This window comes from Sus scrofa, chromosome 7 (genome assembly GCF_054392235.1).
Source record: "Sus scrofa isolate SSC_HxYL_T2T_F1_AM1 chromosome 7, Sscrofa_HxYL_maternal_Yorkshire_Landrace_v2.0, whole genome shotgun sequence".
Classification (NCBI taxonomy): domain Eukaryota; kingdom Metazoa; phylum Chordata; class Mammalia; order Artiodactyla; family Suidae; genus Sus; species Sus scrofa.
This window is the reverse complement of record NC_139389.1, coordinates 27,480,771-27,501,400: the sequence shown is the minus strand read 5'-3', so window position 1 is coordinate 27,501,400 and position 20,630 is coordinate 27,480,771. Positions and strand designations below refer to the sequence as shown.

The window sequence follows — 20,630 nt, the reverse complement described above, 5'->3', positions numbered from 1 at the left end:
CTTTTGCTGTGGCTGTGGTATAGGCCAGGGCTGCAGCTCCAATTCTACACCTAGCCTGGGAACTTCAGGAGTGGCCCTAAAAAGACCAAAAAAAAAAAAAAAAAAAATCAGTGTATCAAATGCAGGACCCATCAGTCAGCAGTGGAGGGACCTCTGTCCATAGCCCTGTGGTTGGCCCAGTGCTGCTACAAGAATGGAGGAGGCAGGGGCATTGAAGGAGCTGGCCCACCCCCCAGGAATTTCATTTGCTGTTTGGAGGCATCAGGTTCTTAATAAAAATAGCTTCAACACAGAAGACCTGGGTTCAGTCACAGCTGAGCTCTCGCTATTGAGTCATCTGAGAGGTAGTCTACTTATATGTCTAAGCCCCTTGGTTTTTTCCACTGTGAAATGGTGAGAACAGCTCCACCATTAAATGATGACGTATTTGACAAAAATAGATAGACTTAAAAGGAGTTCTTCCTTCCACAGGTATCTGTTGTGGGCCTATCACTGCGTAATTGCTCAGGACCTAAAGATGAAGAAGACAGTAGTGACGGGCCAGACCCCTGCCCTCAGGATATTCCTCCTGTTGCTGTTATTATTGATGACTGTTGAATAAATGAGACCACTCATAAGAAGCAAATGGAAAGCTCCGACAGGATAGAAGGTTGTATTTTCCAAAGGTGAGTGCTCCTCCCCTCACCTTCTTCTTGTCCTGAGACTTAGACCCCAGGGTGGAATCATGTTCCTTCCCCTTGGATCTGGGTAGGACTGTGACTGCTGTGGCCAATGGAGTATGGGGAAAGCAATGTAGACTATTAAAAGGTGAGGTCATAAAAACAATATCGTTCATGCCTGGTTCTCTTTCTCAGTCACCCAGACACCATGCAAAAGAAAGCCAATCTAGACCAAGGGAGAGGAACTAAGGCCCCAGACAGTAGCCAGCATCCACTGTAAGACATGGGAATGAAGCGTCCTGCAGATGAATGATTCCAGTCTCCAGCTTTCAAGTCTTCCAGCTTCGATCCCAGACATTGTAGAGAAGAGATAAGCCATCCCCATCTGCACTGCACTCCATCCAAACTCCTGATCCACAGAACCCATAAATGTAACAAAGAATGTCATGCCTGCTGAGTCTTCAGGTAATCTGTTAGGCAACATTATATAACCAGAACACAGAGTAACTTTAGGATAAGCAAGAATGAGCAGCATAGAAATTGAAAGAGAGGGAGTTCCCTGGTGGCTCAGTGGGTTAAGGACCTGGTGTTGTCACTACAGTGGCTCAGTTTGCTGCTGTGGCATGGGTTTGATCCTTAGCCTGGGAACTGCTGGATGCCACAGGAGAGGCCAAAAAATTTTTTTATAAAATTTGTATAATTATTATAATTTTTCTATTTTGCTTTTTGCATATGGAAGTTCCCGCAAGGGGGTCAAATCAGAGCTGTAACTGCTGGCCTACACAACAGCCACAGCAACGAGGGATCTGAGCTTCATCTGTGACCTACGCCACAGCTCACAGAAACACCAGATCCTGGACTCACTGAACGAGGCCAGGGATTGAACCTGCATCCTCATAGATACTAATCAGATTCATTTCCACTGTGCCACAACAGGAACTCCACCCTGCCCCCCATTTTTTTTTTTTAATTAAAGGAGAAAGTGCCCTAGAGGAGTTGAGTTTGTCAGGTGGAATGGCATTAAATGTGGAAAATGTTACTAGCCCTAACCATGTGGTTTCTAACCCTGTCCTGTGAAACTGTTCCCTCAAAGGCCACCAGCAACCTTCCAACTGACCAGAAACAAAAACACCTCAACCTTTTCTCCATAGTCATTCCCCTCCAGCTTCTTCCCTCAACTTCCAGTCATAGCTGGTCAACTACCACACGGACGTGCTTCTCTCTACTGGTTTCTGCTTTGCTTTACTCACTGGTTCCTCTTCTCTCTCCCACCTTCCCGCCAGCTGTGACCACTTCTTTTCCAAGCACTTGCACCCCCTGTCTATCCATGGCCCTCAAAAGGCTTACTCCTTGATGGCACCATCCCTTGTGTGCCAGGGTCTCCCACCCCATCATCTCCAAATGAGTCCTATTCATCGACATGAACTCCTGTCTTGTATCTCCAGCCACCCTCTAGTCATGGGCCAGTACCTTCTTTCTTTGTTAGATTTCAATCTAACACACCCAAAATTGACCGACTCTAATGATACTGTCTGGACCTCACCCAGATCCTCTTTATCAGCTGCTGTACTCATCCCCCAGCTGTGGGATATGTTGCCTGATAACCACTCACAGCCATGCCCTTTTCCAGAGGATTGGCCCGGACTGATGGGAGACAAACCATCCCCATAACACACACTTTGGACAGACCTCAGCCCCTGACTGCCAGATGCATGGCTGCGAAACACCAGCCTCCTTCCATGAAGGTGGCGCTGACTCTGATGTGATCTGTGCTGAGAGTCTACCTGGGGACTCGAACTATGGCTTAGCCCCCATCCTTACTTAGCTTTTTCCCCTTTGCCATCCTGTTTCTCGCTCTCTTCTTCTCCTCCTCCTCCATCAATCTCTGTTTTTTTGTTTTGTTTTGTTTTGTTTTGTCTTTCTCTGCTGCACCCATGGCATATGGAAGTTCCCATATATGGAAGTTCCCAGGCCAGGGATGGAATCTGAGCCAGAGCTGCGACCTATGCCACAGCTGCAGCAACTTCAGATCCTTAACCCACTGTGCCAGGCCAGGGATCAAACCAGCACCTCCACAGAGACAAGGCGGATCATTAACCCACTGCACCACAGCGGGGGAGAACTCCCCCACCAATCTCTTAAACAAAAGTTCTTTGCCAGCCTCTGCCTCAAGGTGACCCGACCTAAAACACCTATCAAGGCAGGTTCACTCTGGTGACCTGTCTCTCCGACACCCCAACCTGAAACTCCCTATCAGGACAGCCATCAATCCTAACATATCTTCTAGCAAACGCCTCCCAGATTCATTTCTTCCTCCTCATTCCCATTGCCCCCACAGAATCACCTCATACCTGGATTGTGAAATCCATGTCTTCTCAACTGCCCTGCCTTTTCCTGTTTTTCCTCCCCCTCCAACATGACTAGCATGTAAGTGCCAGATTAAAATCTCTGAAATGCCTTTGATCACACAGCTCCCCTACCCCAAAGTCCACTGCTTTCTGCTTCTAATGGCATTCTTAATGAATCTTAGATAAAGGTTCTTTTGTCTGCTTTCCTGGACCCTCACTGAGATCTGGCTTCCGTCTTGTTTATTTAACATCATTTTCCCGTATTTCCAATTTTCCATTCCAGCCAGCTCCTCCAAAGTTCCATAAGCCGCACTCTTTCCCATCACACCAGCACCTATTTCACACTCTCCTACACTTTTCTAAACCCTGCCACTGGGGGGGCAGGGGGGCTGCCAGCTGTTTCCCAGTATCTACCCTTCCCTTCTTCCCAGTTCCCAGCCGGGCACAGAGCTGCCTAGAGTGAATTTCAGGTATCCAAGCCTCCCTTGCAGCTGGCTAAAGTTAAATGACTTCAGCCTGCTTCATAGACGCAGACATGCTGTGCATTCCTCCTGTCAATGGACTTAACGGGAAAGGATGTGTGTCTGCCCTTCTCTGTCCTACTGGCTGGAATGTGGCGCCTGGGCAGCCATCTTAGGTCATGAAGTGAAAAACACGCAGAGGATGGGAGGCAGCAAAGTGAGCTTCTAGCCAAGCCCGAATCTCTGACCTCGATCAGGACCTTGTTTCTGTCGGAAAGGATGGACTTATAGCTAGTGAACCACGGTTCCATCTTTTTGTCAGTTCAACTGAATCTGATCCTAAGTGACATACATATTCAACTTAGCTCTAAGTTAGCCATGGTGAGTTACTATGGCTTGAAACCAAAGAAATCCAAACGCTAGATAGAAGCCTTAGAAAAGTTTAAGGAAGCTGGAGGTCCCATTGTGGTGCAGCGGAAACGAATCCAGCTAGGAACCATGAGGTTGTGAGTTCGATCCCTGGCCTCACTCAGTGAGTTAAGGATCAGGCGTTGCTGTGAGCTGTAGGCCATTGGCTACAGCTCCAATTAGATCCCTAGCCTGGAAACCTCTATATGCCATACAGCCCTAAAAAGGCAAAAAAGAGAAAAGTTTAAGGAAGCTGAGTTTAAAGAAGCTGAGGCAAATTGCACAGGGCTGTAGAAAGACATTTCTAAATCACTCCTGGCAGGGAAGTGGCTACAGTTATGTAAGGAGAATCTAGGCAAGCCCAGTCGAAACATAGGGCTGGATTTTCATACATTGTACACTGCAGGAATTATGGGCAGAGCTGACCTTACATAACTCGGAATGTTAAGTAAGGTGGTTGAGCTGTACTGTGGTTCTGCTTACATTTTGCAAAGGAAAGAAAAGAGTGGATGCAACTCTGTGCTGAGAAACGTTTAACAACCTCCTGGAGGTTGAAGGGGAGTCTAATTAGCTGCATTTCCAAATTTCTGTGGTGTAAATATTTTTATCAAGGTCAACTTCAAAGTACAAATGTTATGTCAGTTGGTTCACAAAATTCCTGAAAATGTCACAGTCTCCTCTCGTGAGCTGGTTTGAACTGGCATGAGCTGGTTCCAGCACGCCCAGGGGAAGGGCTGAAATGGCAATGACATATAATGAACCTTGCCAGGTGCCAGGCACAGTAAGAGGCATTTTGCATACATTATCTTCCTTAATCCTTTTACTCAACACTGAGGGATCAGGCCAAACTTCCCTAACCATGTATCCTTTTTTTGGGGGGAGGGGGAGGTTCCAATACAGGTGGATTTATTTGTATCAATCTTTTCCACAACCATGGAAGATATGTTGGTCATTCTTATTATGGAGAATTAGAAAAAGTAGGAAATGAAAGTTAGGAAGAAAAAATGGGGTATAGTGAATATTTTCTGGGTTTTGACAACCCAGCAATGACTCTATTCTCCTCTGACAATAGACATTGGATTCTTTGAGGAATTACTGAAGTGCAGTCCTCTTGAGCTGTCACCTTAGGTGTCCTTTCTTCCTCTTGGCCCCCACCTAAACCAACTAATCAGACTCTATCTTCTGGGGCTTTGAAAGATAAACATGAATGTGAGGGATAGGGAAAAAAACTAGTTGTCATTCATTCATTTTGACAGGTGGTGAGGGCAAGACTCGATTCCAGCTGTGGTGTCTCCCAGAGCTGCCCTGGCTCCTGTGTTCCCTGAGCCTGGCTCTCTAGCCTAGTCTGTGAACTATCCAATATCCTCCCAATACTCAAGTATTCTAAGCTGTAATGGGTTTCTGTGGCTTGAAACCAAAGGAAACCAAATGCAAAGGAAGAAGTTAGAAGCTTTAGAAAAATTAAAGGAAGCTGAAGCAAAGGGCACAGAGCTGTAAAAAGACATTTCTAAATCACTCCTGGCAGGGAAATGGCTACAGTTATGTAAGGAGAGCATAGGCAAGCCCAGTCGAAACACAGGGCTGGATTTTCATGCATTGTACACTGCAGGAACTCTGAGCAGCAGACTTTGTATAACCCCTGGGTATTAATAAGGTATTTGAGCTGTGCCATCTGATACTCATCACAGGGTTATTAAGTAAAGGCAACTCAAACCATTTCACATCTAGAGTATTCAAGTTACTCTGTGTTTCTAGAATTGCTATGAAACACATGGGAGTGTTTTTTTAATTACTTTTTTTTAATGGCCATACCCATGGCAAATGGAAGTTCACAGGCCAGACACTGAATCTGAGCCACAGCTGCTGACCTACACGGCAGTTGGAGCAACACTGGATGCTTTAATCCACTGCGCCAGGATCGAGCCCATGCCTCCTCAGGGACCCAAGCCACGGTAGTCAGATTCTTAACCCACTGTGTCACAGTAGGAACTCTGGGAGTTTTGTTTTTCTTTTTTAACATGTTGAACATAGGGGTGGAGGACCAGAGAGAAAACATAGACCACTAAGCATTCAATCAGCATTTTACCTTCTAGAATGTAAGATTTACAATTATCTCATTTAACATGATTAGCCATGGAGAGTCTGGCAAGTTTCTAGTGGGGAAACCAGGAGTAGGGTTCGGGTTTGTGTGACTGCCCACCATCTCTTGCTAGTTAGATGTCTCAATCAAACTTTTCCGTCATCACCCCTTCCTGCTGTGATCTCACCCTGCTCTGAATTCTTAGAATTCTTGTCTTCTGTCTCAGCATTCCATTCATTTGACATTCAATTCTGATTTGCTGGGTCCCCCTGTGAGGAAAAGTACTTGCTAAGTTCTAATATACCAAATGATTATTATACTATCATGTATGTGCCTATATTCGTGTGTACAGGTATATAATATATACATAAAAGTATACGGTATACATATATGTGTGTGTATATGTACAGTTATAGTTATGTAGCTAGAATACGATTGTCTCTGATTTTCCCTTAGCTAGGTCACAAGCTTCTTACGACCCATCTATCCATCTTTTGCTTGCCACAGCTCCTGGTTGGAAGACATTTGATAGTCTACCGACGATTTGAGTACAGAGACTAGCCTTTAGTATTTCACAAGCCTATGACTTTCAGCCACTTTTTGCACTGCCCTCCTGCGTCCTGCAGAACTGCTGGGAGGACTAGGTGAGTAATGGGTGCAAAGCACCCTGGATTGGTTCATTCTATGTGGCCTACGACAAAAAAACACTCAATGGCTTAGTTCCTCCTTCTATCACTTGTCTCGCTTTTCGCAGAATTTTGGGTAATGGATGAGATCAGAAACATTTCCCTTTTTCAACAATAGATTTCTGAAGAAGTGGTTTCTAGACCTCTGAATGGGCGGTATGAGACATCATCTAGTGAAAGCAGCTGATCTTGACTGTTTTAAAAGTGTTGAAAACAAATGAAAGCCATCAGTCTAAAATGAATGTTTTCAAAGTGCAGCATTTTTCCTTTCCTCACCCTGTTCTAGCCCCATAGAACTTTTTGTCATGATGTTTGAAATGCACTGTATCTACACTTTCCAATATGGTAACCACTAGCCACTTGAGGTGATTGTATACCTGAAATGTGGCTGATGCAAATGAGGAACTGAATTTTAAGTTGTATTTAATTTTAAATAATTACCATTTAAATGGCCACATGCAGGAGTTCCCTTGTGGCTCAGCAGTAACCAGCCTGACTGAATACATAAGGTTCTATCCCTGGCCTCACTCAGTGGGTTAAGGATCCGGTGTTGCCATGAGCTATGGTGTAGGTTGCAGACGCAGCTCAGATCCGTCGTTGCTGTGGCTATGGAGCAGGCTGGCAGCTGCAGCTCTGATTAGACTCCTAGCCTGGGTACTTCTGCATGCCATGGATGTGGCCCTAAAAAGAAAAAATAAATAAATAGCCACATTGCTACCATCCGGGACAGTACAGAGAGAATTAAGAGAATCTGGGTCTTGGAGTTCCCACTGTGGCACACTGGGTTAAGAATCCAACTGCAGCAGCTCAGGTCCCTGAGGAGTTGTGGGTTCCACCCCCGGCCAATGCAGTGGGTAAAAGGTTCCAGTGTTGCTGCAGCTGCAGCATAGATCCCAGCTGTGGCTCGAATTCAGTCCCAGACCCAGGAACTTCATACACCATGGGTGTGCCCATAAAAAACGAGAGAGAGAGAAAGAGAGAATCTGGGTCTTTTTATTCATTCATTCGTCATTCAACCAACATCTACTAAGAAGCTAATATAAGTCAGGAAGTTCAATGATTAGTCTTTCATCTGAAAGAACTCAAAACTTGTTTGAGGAAACGAATGATCTTTTAAGATGATCTCAAGACCTTCATGTGTCTCCTGGTTCTCAGGAAAAATAGCTAGAGGGGATTTCTTAGGCTCGGGTCATCCCGCAGATATCCTTACCTCCCTAGTTTCCTCTGCTAGATTAAGATCTTTGCCTGAACTAGAGGCAGTTCCCAAGGACTGGCAAGAGGCCAACGATATGACCAGAGGTGACACTGCCCAGCAGAGCTGCCCACAAGGTTGTTCTGCCCTGGGACATGTGTGCATAACCCATTCAGAGTTTGAAAGTGTGACCCAAGCAAGGACGCAAATATCAGAGCAGCGTAAAACCCCAAAGACACAAAGAGCAAGGGCACTGAACTGAATGACAAGGTGAATAATGAGGATTGTTGACAGGCAGGGAAGCAAAACGGTTGGTTGCTTTGTCTCTGGAGCCAAACTTCCTGGATCTCAATCCCAGCTTCAGCCCTCGCTGCTGTAGGAAGCTTCTATGCTGTCTCCTTGCCCATGAAATGGATGTTGTAAAGGCCTTCTTCTCAGAGACTTACCATGAAAATTAGATGAATTAGAAGGTGGAATTGAACCCGAGTGAGCTGGCTCCAGGGTCCACTTTCTAACCAACGTGGCATGCTACTGGATTTGGGGAGGAGGCAGATTGGGGTTTGAATCTAACCCCCACTATGTAATCTTAAGAAAGTGAGCAGCCTCATGGGGGTCTCTCATTTTCCTCCTGTAAAATGAGGCTACAGGAGTTCCTGGGTGGCCCAGTGGGTTAAAGACCTGGTGTTGTCACTGCTATGGCTCCAGTCACTGCTTTGATGTGGGTTCCATCCCTAGCCCTGAAACTTCTGCATCCTGCGGAAAAAATAATAAAAAGAATAAATAAAAATAGAATAGGATACAGACAATGATAACAGTAGAGGCTTGTGAAAGCTTAATGAACTGATTCCTGGGTGGTGCTCAGGACAGTGCCTATAGGGCACTATGTGTGCTCAAGCAGCTTGGCCCATGATACTTTACATGATGCATTGGCACCCGTGCAGAGCCATGGGGCAGACAGAGAGATACAGCCACAGGGTGGTCGGGGTGGGCTGGAAGGTGGGGTGCAGGCCTGGGCTTGAACCTCAGGGTGGCCCTTGAAACTGCTATGGCCTCCCGAGACATGACAGGCCAGATCTTGAGGGTGCAGATGGCTGGAATCCAGTCCATCGCTGTCCCCTGTGGCAACCTGCATGTAAACCTGTTCTCTGACAAGGAAAACATTTTGACTTGGCAGATTTGATGCAGAAACTTACAACAGGGATGTTGTGATGGAGCCTAAAAAACAGTCCTATCAGAGTGTAAAACAGACACTCACTTTGGAAAACAGCCTGGCCATTTCTGTTTTCTTTTAGGCTCTTTAGGGTCACGGCATATGGAAGTCCCCAGGCTAGGGGTCAAATTGGAGCTACAGCTGCTGGCCTACCCCACAGCCACAGCCACACCAGACCCGAGCCACGTCTGCAACCTAAACCACAGCTCACCAGCCTACCCCTTGGCCACACCAGACCCGAGCCACGTCTGCAACCTACACCACAGCTCACCAGCCTACCCCACAGCCACAGCCACACCAGACCCGAGCCACGTCTGCAACCTACACCACAGCTCACCAGCCTACCCCTTGGCCACACCAGACCCGAGCCACGTCTGCAACCTACACCACAGCTCACCAGCCTACCCCACAGCCACAGCAACACCAGACCTAGCCATGTCTGCAACCTACACCACAGCCGGATCGTTAAGGATCTGAGTGAACCCAGGATCAAACCTGCATTCTCATGGATACTAGTTGAATTCATTTCTCCTGCGCCAGAAGGGGAAATCCCAGCATGGCCATTTCTTAGAAGTTAAATATATCCTGAGTTGTACTACTCCTAGATATTTACTCAAGAGAGATAAAAACACACGTCCACAAAAAAGCGGTATATGACTATTCATAGCAGTTTTATTCATAATAACCAAAACCAAGAAAAAACACAAATGTCTATCAAGAGTGAATAAGCCAACTGTAGCATATTTATACAATGAAATACTATTCAGAAATCAAAAGGAAAGAACTACTGATTCATGTAAGAACATGGATGAATCACAGAAATGTTATATTGAGCAAAAAAAAATCCAGACACAAAAAAGTGCCTCCTATAATTTTATTTTTTTTTTTTTTTTGCTCTTTTAGGGCTGCACTCACAGCATATGGAGGTTCCCAGGTTAGGGGTCCAATTGGAGCTATAGCTGCCAGCCTACACCAGAGCAACAGCCACTCGGGATCCTTAACCCTACTGAGCGAGGCCAGGAATTGAACTGTCAACCTCATGGTTCCTAGTCAGATTCATTTCTGCTGTACCACAATGGGAACTCATATAGTTTTATTTATATGATATTCTGGAATAGTTAAAACTATAGGAACAGAAATCAGATCAGTGGTTACTAGGGACTAGGAGTGAAGAAAGGATATTATTTTTTTTCCTTTTTTTTTTGTCTTTTTGCCATTTCTTGGGCTGCTCCTGCGGTATATGGAGATTCCCAGGCTAGGGGTCGAATCGGAGCTATAGCCGCCGGCCTACGCCAGAGCCACAGCAACATGGGATCCGAGCCGTGTCTGCAACCTGCACCACAGCTCACGGCAACGCCGGATCCTTAACCCACTGAGCAAGGCCAGGGATCAAAATCGCAACCTCATGGTTCCTAGTCAGATTCACTAACCACTGAGCCACGACAGGAACTCCAAAAAAGGGTATTATTATATATATATATATATATATATATTTTTTGGCCTTGCCCATGGCACGCAGAAGTTCCCAGATCAAACCTGCAACACAGCAGTGACTTGAGCTACAGCAGTGACAACACTAGACCCTTAACCCACTGAAGCACCAAGAAACTCTGAGAGGAGAGGGCATTGACCCCAAAGGAGCATGAGGAAATATCTGGGGACAATGGAACTATTCTATATCATGATTGTGGTGCCATTACACAATTATATGAGTCTGTGAAAATTCATCAAACCGTACTCCTAAAATGGATGGATTTTACTGTATGTAAACTGTACTTCAATATATGTGGCTTAAAAAAATGTAATCTCACCAAGCACTACCAAATTCTATGTGACTGGGTGGGAGTTGGAGACAGGATGAACCTAACCCACATGGATGGGTTGAAATATCTGATTTATACATTTCTCACTGATTTTCTTCAAATCTGAAAATAACTTTTAGGGGGCCTTTTCAAACGGTCCCTGGCATCAAAATGGCTACATCACAGTGCCATTGCGCTTCCAGGCAACCAGGAAGATCAAGAGACAGTTGTCTGGGATATACTGTGTTTGATGCTTCAGGCAATTTGTATACCAAGTAGGTGGACTAATTCCACACGGAAGAGCTGGGGTGGGGCTTTCCCAGGAGGATGGAGAGGAAATAGCATATGTGAAGGGTCCAATGGTTTGGCATGAATGAGAAAAATACAAAATCGTACATGGTGCCCTAGCTCAGGGCACAAGTAAATTAGTGAGGGAGTTGAGAGAGAAGACTGTAAAATTGCCTGGTTTCTGGTTGGGAGGCCAGTGTCAGACCCACTAGAGTTTGTCTTTTTTTGTGTGCGTGTGCGTGTGTCTTTTTAGGGCTCCACTTGCAGCATATGGAAGTTCCCAGGCTAGGGGTCGAATTGGAGCTGCAGCTGCGGGCCTGCGCCACAGCCACAGCTGCAAGGGATCCAAGCCGCATCAGCAACCTAGATCACAGCTCACGGCAACGCCAGATCCTTAACCCACTGAGCAAGGCCAGGGATCGAACCCTTATCCTCATGGATACTAGTCTGGTTTGTTACCACTGAACCACGATGGGAACTCCCTCACTAGAGTTTGGAGGCACTGAATTTAGAAACCCAGACACTGACTTGGTCAAGTCCATCTTTTAACAAGAAAGCTCTGGGGAAAGCATAGAAGATGGTCTGGAGGGAGAAAAGTTAGGAAGGTTCTCCATGGTCCATCCTTATCATCACTTCCTTTGAAATAAAATGTGCCTTTCTGGTAGTGGATTATTCTGAATACCAAAAGGATTAGGCAGGTAGGTCTCAGCTAGGATACATCAGCCCTGAGGGTGGTTCAGCTGCCCAGTACTTTGGAGGCTCTAGAACAAACCCAGGTGGTCATGGTCCACAGTGGAGAAGATCGTCAGAGCCAAGGACACATAATATTTTCAGCCTCCCCTTGTGAGCAATCCCATTCCATGCTGGGTGGGATTTCCAACCTGGGGAAACAACCAGTGGTCTGGGAAGAGAGAGTGTCATAAAATGGCCCGGGATGCTGGGAGCCAGGATGACGGTAGCATGAGGCCCAGACGCTCTAGGGAATCTGTGAGGTGATGGGAGAGTGAACATGAGGGAAAGCAGGGCTACTGTCTAGTCCCAGCTTCCTCTTTCATGAGCTCATGGTCACAGCCGGGCCAGACTGGGAGGGTGCCAGCGATTGAGTGAGCTTGTTTTTTCCCTAACTTGGTGCTGAGTCACACGGGGCATCTACCCTTCCCAGAAAACTGCCTCAGGGCTCACCCCCTGGAAGCGGGTCAAGCCCCAGTCCTTACACGCGATCCCTACTCCTGCTGGAAGCACCTGCCCCGCCCCCAAGCCTTTCTGGGCGGAGCTTGGGCCGCTCCCAACCCTCAAAGAAAAAGGCCTCTGGCAGCTGCCTTGGAAGTAAGAGAGAGGCAGGGCTAACTTTGAACACACAAGGGGAGATGCTGCTGAGTCATGGAGCTGCAGGGGTGGGAGGCCCATTAGAGAACCTTTAATCTAAGCTCTTGACTTTACAGAACAACTCATTCAGTAAATACAGGGTGTCTGAAAAGGCAGGACAAAATGGGAAATACTTTATCTGTTGCCCTTCCTGCCCCCCCACCCCCCGTGCCACCCCCTGCCATGGTTATGCTTTGAATTAAATCTCAATCCTATTCTCCATTGCTGATATTGGACCAATCTGTCGTTGGATTCCCACATGGACAGTTCTAACATTAATGAATTAAAGAGCCCTACGTGGAGTTCCTGCTGTGCCACAGCGGGATCAGTGGCCCCCTGGGATTTCTGGATGCAGATTCCATCCCCACTGGATCCCGAGTTACCACAGCTGTGGCTTCGGTCACAACTGCAGCTGGGATCTGATCCCTGGTTGGTGGAACTCCACATGCCACAGGGCAGCCGTAAATAAATAAAGAGCCCTATGTTTCTGTCCGCTTTAGGAAGCTTGTACTGATGTAGACACTGAGAATGGATGATGAAAGGAGTTCCCCTGTGGTTCATCAGGTTAAGGTTCCTGAGTTGTCACTGCTGTGGCTTTGGTTACTAAAATAGCACAGGTTCCATCCCTGGCCTGGGAACTTCCATATGCCAAGGGCGCAGTCAAAAAAAAAAAAAAAACAATGAACAAGATGGAGAAAGTCCTGCTCTCAAAGGGGTTATAGGGGTTCCCTTGTGGCTCAGCAGTAATTAACCTGGCTAGTATCCATAAGGACTCAGCTTTGGTCCCTGGCCCTGCTCAGTGGGTTAAGGATCCTGTGTTGCTGTGGCTGTAGCGTAGGCCGGCAGCTGCAGCTCCAATTAGACCTCTCGCCTGAGAACTTCCATGTGCCTCGGGTGCGGCCCTAAAAAGACCAAAAAGGGGGCAGGGGGGATTTATAATCTGGTGAGAAGGAAACCGAGGCCAGAGGGAGGAGCCACACGCTGGGGTCCTGGGAAGCCAGTGCTGGCACAAGAACAGGAATGCTGGGTTCTTTTTGCAGCTCCCAACTCTCTCAACAGCCTCTAGAGAAGTTTGGCTTGAGCTGGACTCCACTGGGCTGGGACAGGCTGAACTGCATCCAGGGCAGGGAATACTATGTTATTTTTGTGAGTTTGTCTTGGTGTCTCCAGGCACCTTCACCATCCTTTTGCGTCAGGGAAAACTGCCTGGCTCTGCTTTTGGCCCTCTTACGGCCAAAATGAAAGTCTTTGGGGGTCATTTATTAACTTTCTGCCACCATGCCTCTGGCAAGAACTGTTCTGACTAGAAATGTGTGTGTATGGGGCCAGGGAAAGGGTATTTAAAATTATTCGTTTTGGAGTGGATAAGCAATGAGATCCTGCTGTATAGCACAGGGAACTATATCCAGTCACTTGTGATGGAACATGATGGAGGATAATGCAAGGAAAATAATATGTATACACACACACACACACACACACACACACATATATGACTGGGTCACTTCGCTCTACAGTAGAAATTGACAGAACACAGTAAATCAACTATAATGGAAAAAATAAAAGTCATAAATAAAATAAAATCATTCACCTTGGCTGAACAAGAACTAGGAATACAGAAGTTTCTGCTTCACTGAAGAAAAGAAAAAGCCACAAAACTTTCCTGGAATGGAGAAGGAGGGAAGGGAGGATGAAAAGAGAAAGATAAATTGTATTTCCTGATGATCTTAGCACTTGGAGGCTATTTTCCATCCTGGTTTCTCTTACTTCTCGGTTAGTTCACTGCTGTCCACATCTGCTCCAAAGCGGCCCCTTCTTCTCATAGTCATAATAATGGTTACCATGGAAAAGTCACCTTTAGGCCTATTTATATTCTTTTATGTATATATAAGTTATATTGGAGTATACTTTGCTTGTTCATATTTTTTGGCCACACCTACATCATGCAGAAGTTCCCAGGCCAGGAATTGAACCCACACCACAGCAGTGACTGGAGCCACAGTATTGACAATAACAGATCCTTAACCACTAGGCCACCAGGGAACTCCTGCCCGTCCATATTCTTCATCCTTGCAACAACCTTAAGGCCAGCTGGTCCCCATTTTGGTTAAGGAAACATTTTCAGAGAAGTTAAGTAGCTGGCCCAATACCTCATCGTTAATAAGTACCAGAGCTGGAATTTAAACCCATTTCCTCCAGCACCACTAGATGATAATATACTCTTTTTACTACCCCATGTTTCCTTTCTATCTCAAACCCATCTCAAGTCAACAATTAGTTATTGAGCATCTACTAAAGAGCAGGTGCAGCTGAGACCATTCAGTTTTCACTCCCTGACCCCAGGACCCTGGCTCCATCCCTCTATCTCGTTTCCCTTTCTCAGAAGCTCCCACTTCCAAGTATCTGTCTCCCTCTCCGCTGCCCACTCTGCCTCCTTCCCATTACCTTTTTCCCCCATTCCAGCCTGTGGCCAGCAATGCAGCGGTATTGCAGGTGGGGCAGTAGGCACAACTCACTCTATGTCACTTATAAAGGGTGAGGGCCAGGGTTTTGCCATCTGTCACTGCACACTTATTCCTGATTCAATGGCAGATTGCCACAAGGCACAGTTAGGTAGCCCCCAGCGTCCTCTTCAAAGAGGCCGATGAAGAGATGCAGCTGTGTAAACAGACACCTCTGGGGATGAGGGGTAGCTCCTCAGAGGAGATGGATTTAAGAATATTTGTTAAGGGAACACTTGTATGCTGTTAGTGGAAATGTCAATTGGTACAGCCACTATGGAAAATAGCATGCAGCTTCCTCAAACACCTGATAATAGCAGTTCCACTCCTGGGTATATATCTGAAGAAAACAAAAACACTAATTTGAAAAGATATATGCACTTCAGTGTTCATAGCAGCATTATTTACAATAGCCAAGATATGGAAGTTATTTAAGTGTCCATCAATAGATGAATAGATAAAGAAGATATGGTGTATATACATAATGGAATACTATTCACTATAAAAAATGAAATTCGGGAGTCATGGTGCAGTGGTTAACAAATCCAACTAGGAACCATGAGGTTGCGGGTTCGGTCCCTGGCCTTGCTCAGTGGGTTAAGGATCCGGCGTTGCTGTGAGCTGTGGTGTAGGCCGCAGATGCGGCTTGGACCCCTTGTAGCTGTAGCTCTGGCATAGCCCGGCGTCTACAGCTCTGATTAGACCCCTAGCCTAGGAACCTCCATATGCCACAGGAAGCGGCCCTAGAAAAGGCAAAAAGACAAAAAAAAAAAACAAAACAAAACAAAACAAAAAAAACCCAAAATTCAGGAGTTCCCTTCATGGCTCAGCGCTTAATGAACCCAAATAGAATCCATGAGGACATGTGTTCTACCCATGGCCTGTTCAGTGGGTTAAGGATCCAGCATTGGCATAAGCTGCAGTGTAGGTTGCATACGCGGCTCAGATCCAGGGTTGCTGTGGGTGTGGTATAGGCTGACAGTTACCGCTCCAATTCGACCCCTAGCCTGGGAACTTCCATATGCCATGGGTGCGGCCCTAAAAAGACAAAAAAAAAAAAAAAGAAAGAAAGAAATTCTGCCATTTGCAGTGATGTGGATAGATCTAGAAAGTAGTAAAATAAGACAGAGAAAGGCAAATATTCTGTTATCACTTACCTGTGGAATGTAAAAAATAAAATGAATGTATGTAACAAAATATAGATAGAAAGCGACTCACAGATACAGAGAACAAACTAGTGCTTTTACCAATGGGGAGAAAGAAAGAGGGGGTGGCAATATAGGGGTATGGGATTAGGAGAGTACAAACTACTAGGTATGAAATCGGTAGTGACGAGGATATACTGTGTAGCACAGGGAAATATAGCCATTATTTTGTAATAACTTTTTTGGGGAGCATCCCCACAACACGCAGACATTCCCAGGAGAAGGATCAAATCTGAGCTACAGCAGTGACCTGAGCCACTGCAGTGACAATGCCAGATCCTTAACCCACTGTGTCACAAGGGAACTCCTGTAATAACTTTAAATGGAGTATAATCTATAAAAGTATTGAATCACTATGGAAGTTCCCATGTGGCAAAGCAGATTAAGGATCTGGTGTTGCCACAACTGTGGCACAGGTTGCAACTGTGTCTTTGGCCAGGGAACATCTACATGACACAGGTGTGGCCAAAACAAAAAATTGAATCACTGTGTTGTACACCTGAAACTAATATATTATAAATAAACTCTACCTCGATTTTTAAAGAATATTTAGGAGTTCCTGTCGTGGCTCAGTGGTTAACGAATCCGACTAGGAACCATGAGTTTGGGGGTTGGATCCCTGGCTTTGCTCAGTGGGTTAAGGATCCAGCGTTGCCGTGAGCTGTGGTGTAGGCTGCAGATGCGGCTTGGACCCCTCGTTGCTGTGGCTGTGGTGTAGGCCAGTGGCTACAGCTCTGACTAGACCCCTAGCCTGGGAACCTCCATATGCCATGGGAGCGACCCTAGAAAAGGCAAAAAGACCAAAAAAAAAAAAAAATTTATTAAGCTCCTACTTGGTGAAATATCAAGTACTGGAGAAAGCACAGAGATACCAGGAGGAAAAGGGCGGATGTGGTCCTGTGTACTTGTGGCGATAACCTTCCGGTGCAAGAGACACACAACAGCATAAAGTAAACAAATACATAAAATGGTTCCCTCCCGTGTGAGCATTAGGAAGAAAATAAACAGGGGCTAAGAAGGAGGTTAGTGGGAGTTCAAGAACACAGGTCAGAGGAGGGAAGTGAAGGAATACGGTGATCTTGCGCAGATGGGGAGGCGATGAGGAGAGCTGGAAACAGATGAGGAGAGCAGGAAGCAGCACAGGTCTTTCCCTAGGATCAGGGCAGTGAGAACCAGCCCAGCTGCTGGACTCAGCCCCCAGCCCTCACCCCCGCACCCTTTCACTGGCTAATGATTCACTCTCAACCTTCCCCAGTTTCCTGTGTGGCAGGGAGGGGGTGGGGCTGAGCCCTGGCTCTGGAGGGTGCCAGGAAAGGGGATGGGGTTGGTTGAGAAGGAATGGTGAGCCATCTGGCATCCTCTTCCCTAGGGCCCATTCTGGCCTTGCCACAGAGAAAGCTCTCTCTGAGCCAGGAGGACCATGAGGATAATAACTAAGTCCAGCTGGAAGCCCAGATTCCAGATGTGGGAGGTAGTGCGGAAACAGGATCCTGACATCCCCTTCATTTCCCCTCCCCTGCCTAATGCCCTGGAGAAATTTTCCATCGTAAACAAGTTAGGCATTCCTGACCTTGGGTGCCTCTCCCCCTCTCCCGCCAAGTTTTCTTCCATCATCACTATCTCCCCCATCCCCAGTTTTTGTCTGTGTGAGCATGTGAGCCAGTCCACACATGCATATCATCATGTGTTTGTGTTGGTCGTTGTGCAATGTGAGGTTACCGTGGAATAAGGGTGTAGGTAGGTGTGTAGGCACGCTGTGCTTGGGTGTAAATATAAGGAAGATGGCAGGTGTGAAAGGCAGGTGTGGGAAAGGAATGTGTCTTTGTTTGTAGAGGAGGTGTTTTTTTGTTGTTGTTGGTTTTTTGTTTGTTTGGTTTGTTTTTTTGTCTTTTCTAGGGCCACTCCCACGAATATGGAGGTTCCCAGGCTAGAGGTCTAATCAGAGCTGTAGCCACCGGCTTACACCAGAGCCACAGCAACTTGGGATCCAAGCCGAGTCTGCAACCTACACCACAGCTCACTGCAATGCCAGATCTTTAACCCACTGAGCAAGGCCAGGGATCGAACCTGCAACCTCATGGTTCCTAATCAGATTCGTTAACCACTGCGCCACAACGGGAACTCCGAGGAGGTGTGTTTTATGCCTCATGAGGAAGAAGCATGTGATGCTGAAAAGTTCTCATGTGTTTAGAAAGGAGTGGTGGGTGTAAAATAAAGCAACATAAACCCAGGAAGCAATAGTATACTGAGTAAGAATGTATCTATTTATAGCCAAGTTGTGGGCTTACTTGCATCCCCTTGCTTGCATCCCCACACATCCCTGGTTGAGAAATGCCCTGAGGTGTTTCTTGTTTGGTGTCTGTGTCAGACTTGTCCTAGCTTTTCTTAAGATGCTGTAAATTTCTTTTTTTTTTTTTTTTTTTTTTTGTCTTTTGTCTTTTTTTGTTGTTGTTTTGTTGTTGTTGTTGTTGCTATTTCTTGGGCCGCTCCCCCGGCACATGGAGGTTCCCAGGCTAGGGGTTGAATCGGAGCTGTAGCCACCGGCCTACGCCAGAGCCACAGCAACGCTGGATCCGAGCCGCGTCTGCAACCTACACCACAGCTCACTGACAACGCCAGATCGTTAACCCACTGAGCAAGGGCAGGGACCGAACCCTCAACCTCATGGTTCCTAGTCGGATTCGTTAACCACTGCGCCACGACGGGAACTCCGAGATGCTGTAAATTTCTATGTGGGATTTGAAAAAGTGTATGCCTGTCTCAAAAGCTTGGGACGATCCAGCCAGTGTGTGAATACTATATGTGTGTTTAGAGTTCTGTATTTCATCTTTCGTTATCAAGATTATTCAACAGGAGTTCCCGTCGTGGCGCAGTGGTTAAGGAATCCGACTAGGAACCATGAGGTTGCAGGTTCAGTCCCTGCCCTTGCTCAGTGGGTTAACGATCCGGCGTTGCCGTGAGCTGTGGTGTAGGTTGCAGACGCGGCTCGGATCCCACGTTGCTGTGGCTCTGGCGTAGGCTGGTGGCTACAGCTCCGATTCAACCCCTAGCCTGGGAACCTCCATATGCCGCGGGAGCGGCCCAAGAAATAGCAACAATAACAACAACAACAAAAAGACAAAAGACAAAAAAAAAAAGATTATTCAACAGCCACTACATGCAAAGCACCCTGCTTGGTTCTATGGCAGACACAAAAACCTGTGTGATGCCTCTGATGGAAGAGTTCGTACATGTGCTTATCCTGGGCACCAGGCGTAGTATGATCTGGAACAGAGCTCTGTGTCAGATGTATTTCAAATCCCTGGAGTCAGTTTTGATCTCCTCATCTCTTGCTGCCAGCACCCCTGCTTTCCATGCTCCCTGATTCTATGATAAAAATCTTATTACTAAATTCTGGTCATCTTATGCTAGGAATGTCTCTTATAGCCACTCTTCTTCTTGGTCCCTGCGTCATGGCCATTTCAGGCCCTTGTTGCTTTCTATCTGAACCTCTCCAATAGTATCCTGTCTCTCCCTCAGTGTGTCCCCATATTTCTCATCCCATTGCCAAATTCAGCCTCTATTCACTGGTGCCAAATAGAAACATGGATACAGAGTTTTGGGCAAAGTAGATAGGACCAGCTTTTATTGCCTTGCCAGGCAAAGGAGGCCACAGCAGGCTAATACCCTAAAGACTGTGCCCTCCTTTGGGAGAAAATAGGAAAGGGTCTTCTAGTTTGGGAGTGGAAAATAGTGCCACAGATAAGGATCAGGCTAGATGCAAGCTTGCATTCTTCTTCAAAGCTGGTGTCAGGCAGTCCAGGACAGGTTCTGGTGGTCCTTGAGGCTCTTTCACCTTGACCTTCTTTCTGAAATGAAGAATGCTTCATAAAGTAGTTAACATCTATTCATGGGCGAGGGGGGGTTAGAACTGCAGAAAGGCTCAAAGATATTGTTATATGTATCCTGCCCCAAGGCTGTTTCTTGACTGTCTCTCCATCCCCTGATGAGCAACTGTCTGAACCTGCCCTTTGGAACTCAGAGAAGGTCATGGAGGCTGAATGAAGCCTATTTCCTTCAAACAAGAAATGGGGGACACAGAAAAGCTTTTGTACCTGGGAGCCCCACAGCGTTCCTGCTTATTTCAGTCCCACGCAGTTCCCAGCTTAGAACTTGCCCTCCTTTGACGTCATCCCATGACCCACAAGCTCCACAGTTTAGCATCAAACCCAGTCCCCCGTCCTCTGGCCTAACTGCTAAGCTCTCCCCACCTCCTAATTCCTGTCCAGCCATCATCACTTCCCGCTGTTACTGAGCCCAAATTCGTGCACCCAAGGTACAGTGAGGCCAAACAAACGGAAACATCAGAGTTTGAAGCAGAGAAAGGTTTATTGTGAGTGCCAAGCAAAGAGAATGGGTGGTTCGTGCTCACCGGATGGTTTCCAG

General features: G+C 46.5%; 1 long non-coding RNA gene across 1 annotated transcript; it reads left to right on the top strand.

Annotated features, from left to right (window-relative positions):
- Positions 1 to 306: 306 nt before the first annotated feature.
- LOC146401470 (uncharacterized) lies at positions 307 to 9,814 on the top strand. Its single transcript, XR_014809870.1, has 4 exons — positions 307 to 344; positions 472 to 665; positions 855 to 1,124; positions 6,464 to 9,814. It is a non-coding gene; the product is annotated as an uncharacterized LOC146401470 (long non-coding RNA).
- The last annotated feature ends 10,816 nt before the right edge of the window (positions 9,815 to 20,630 follow it).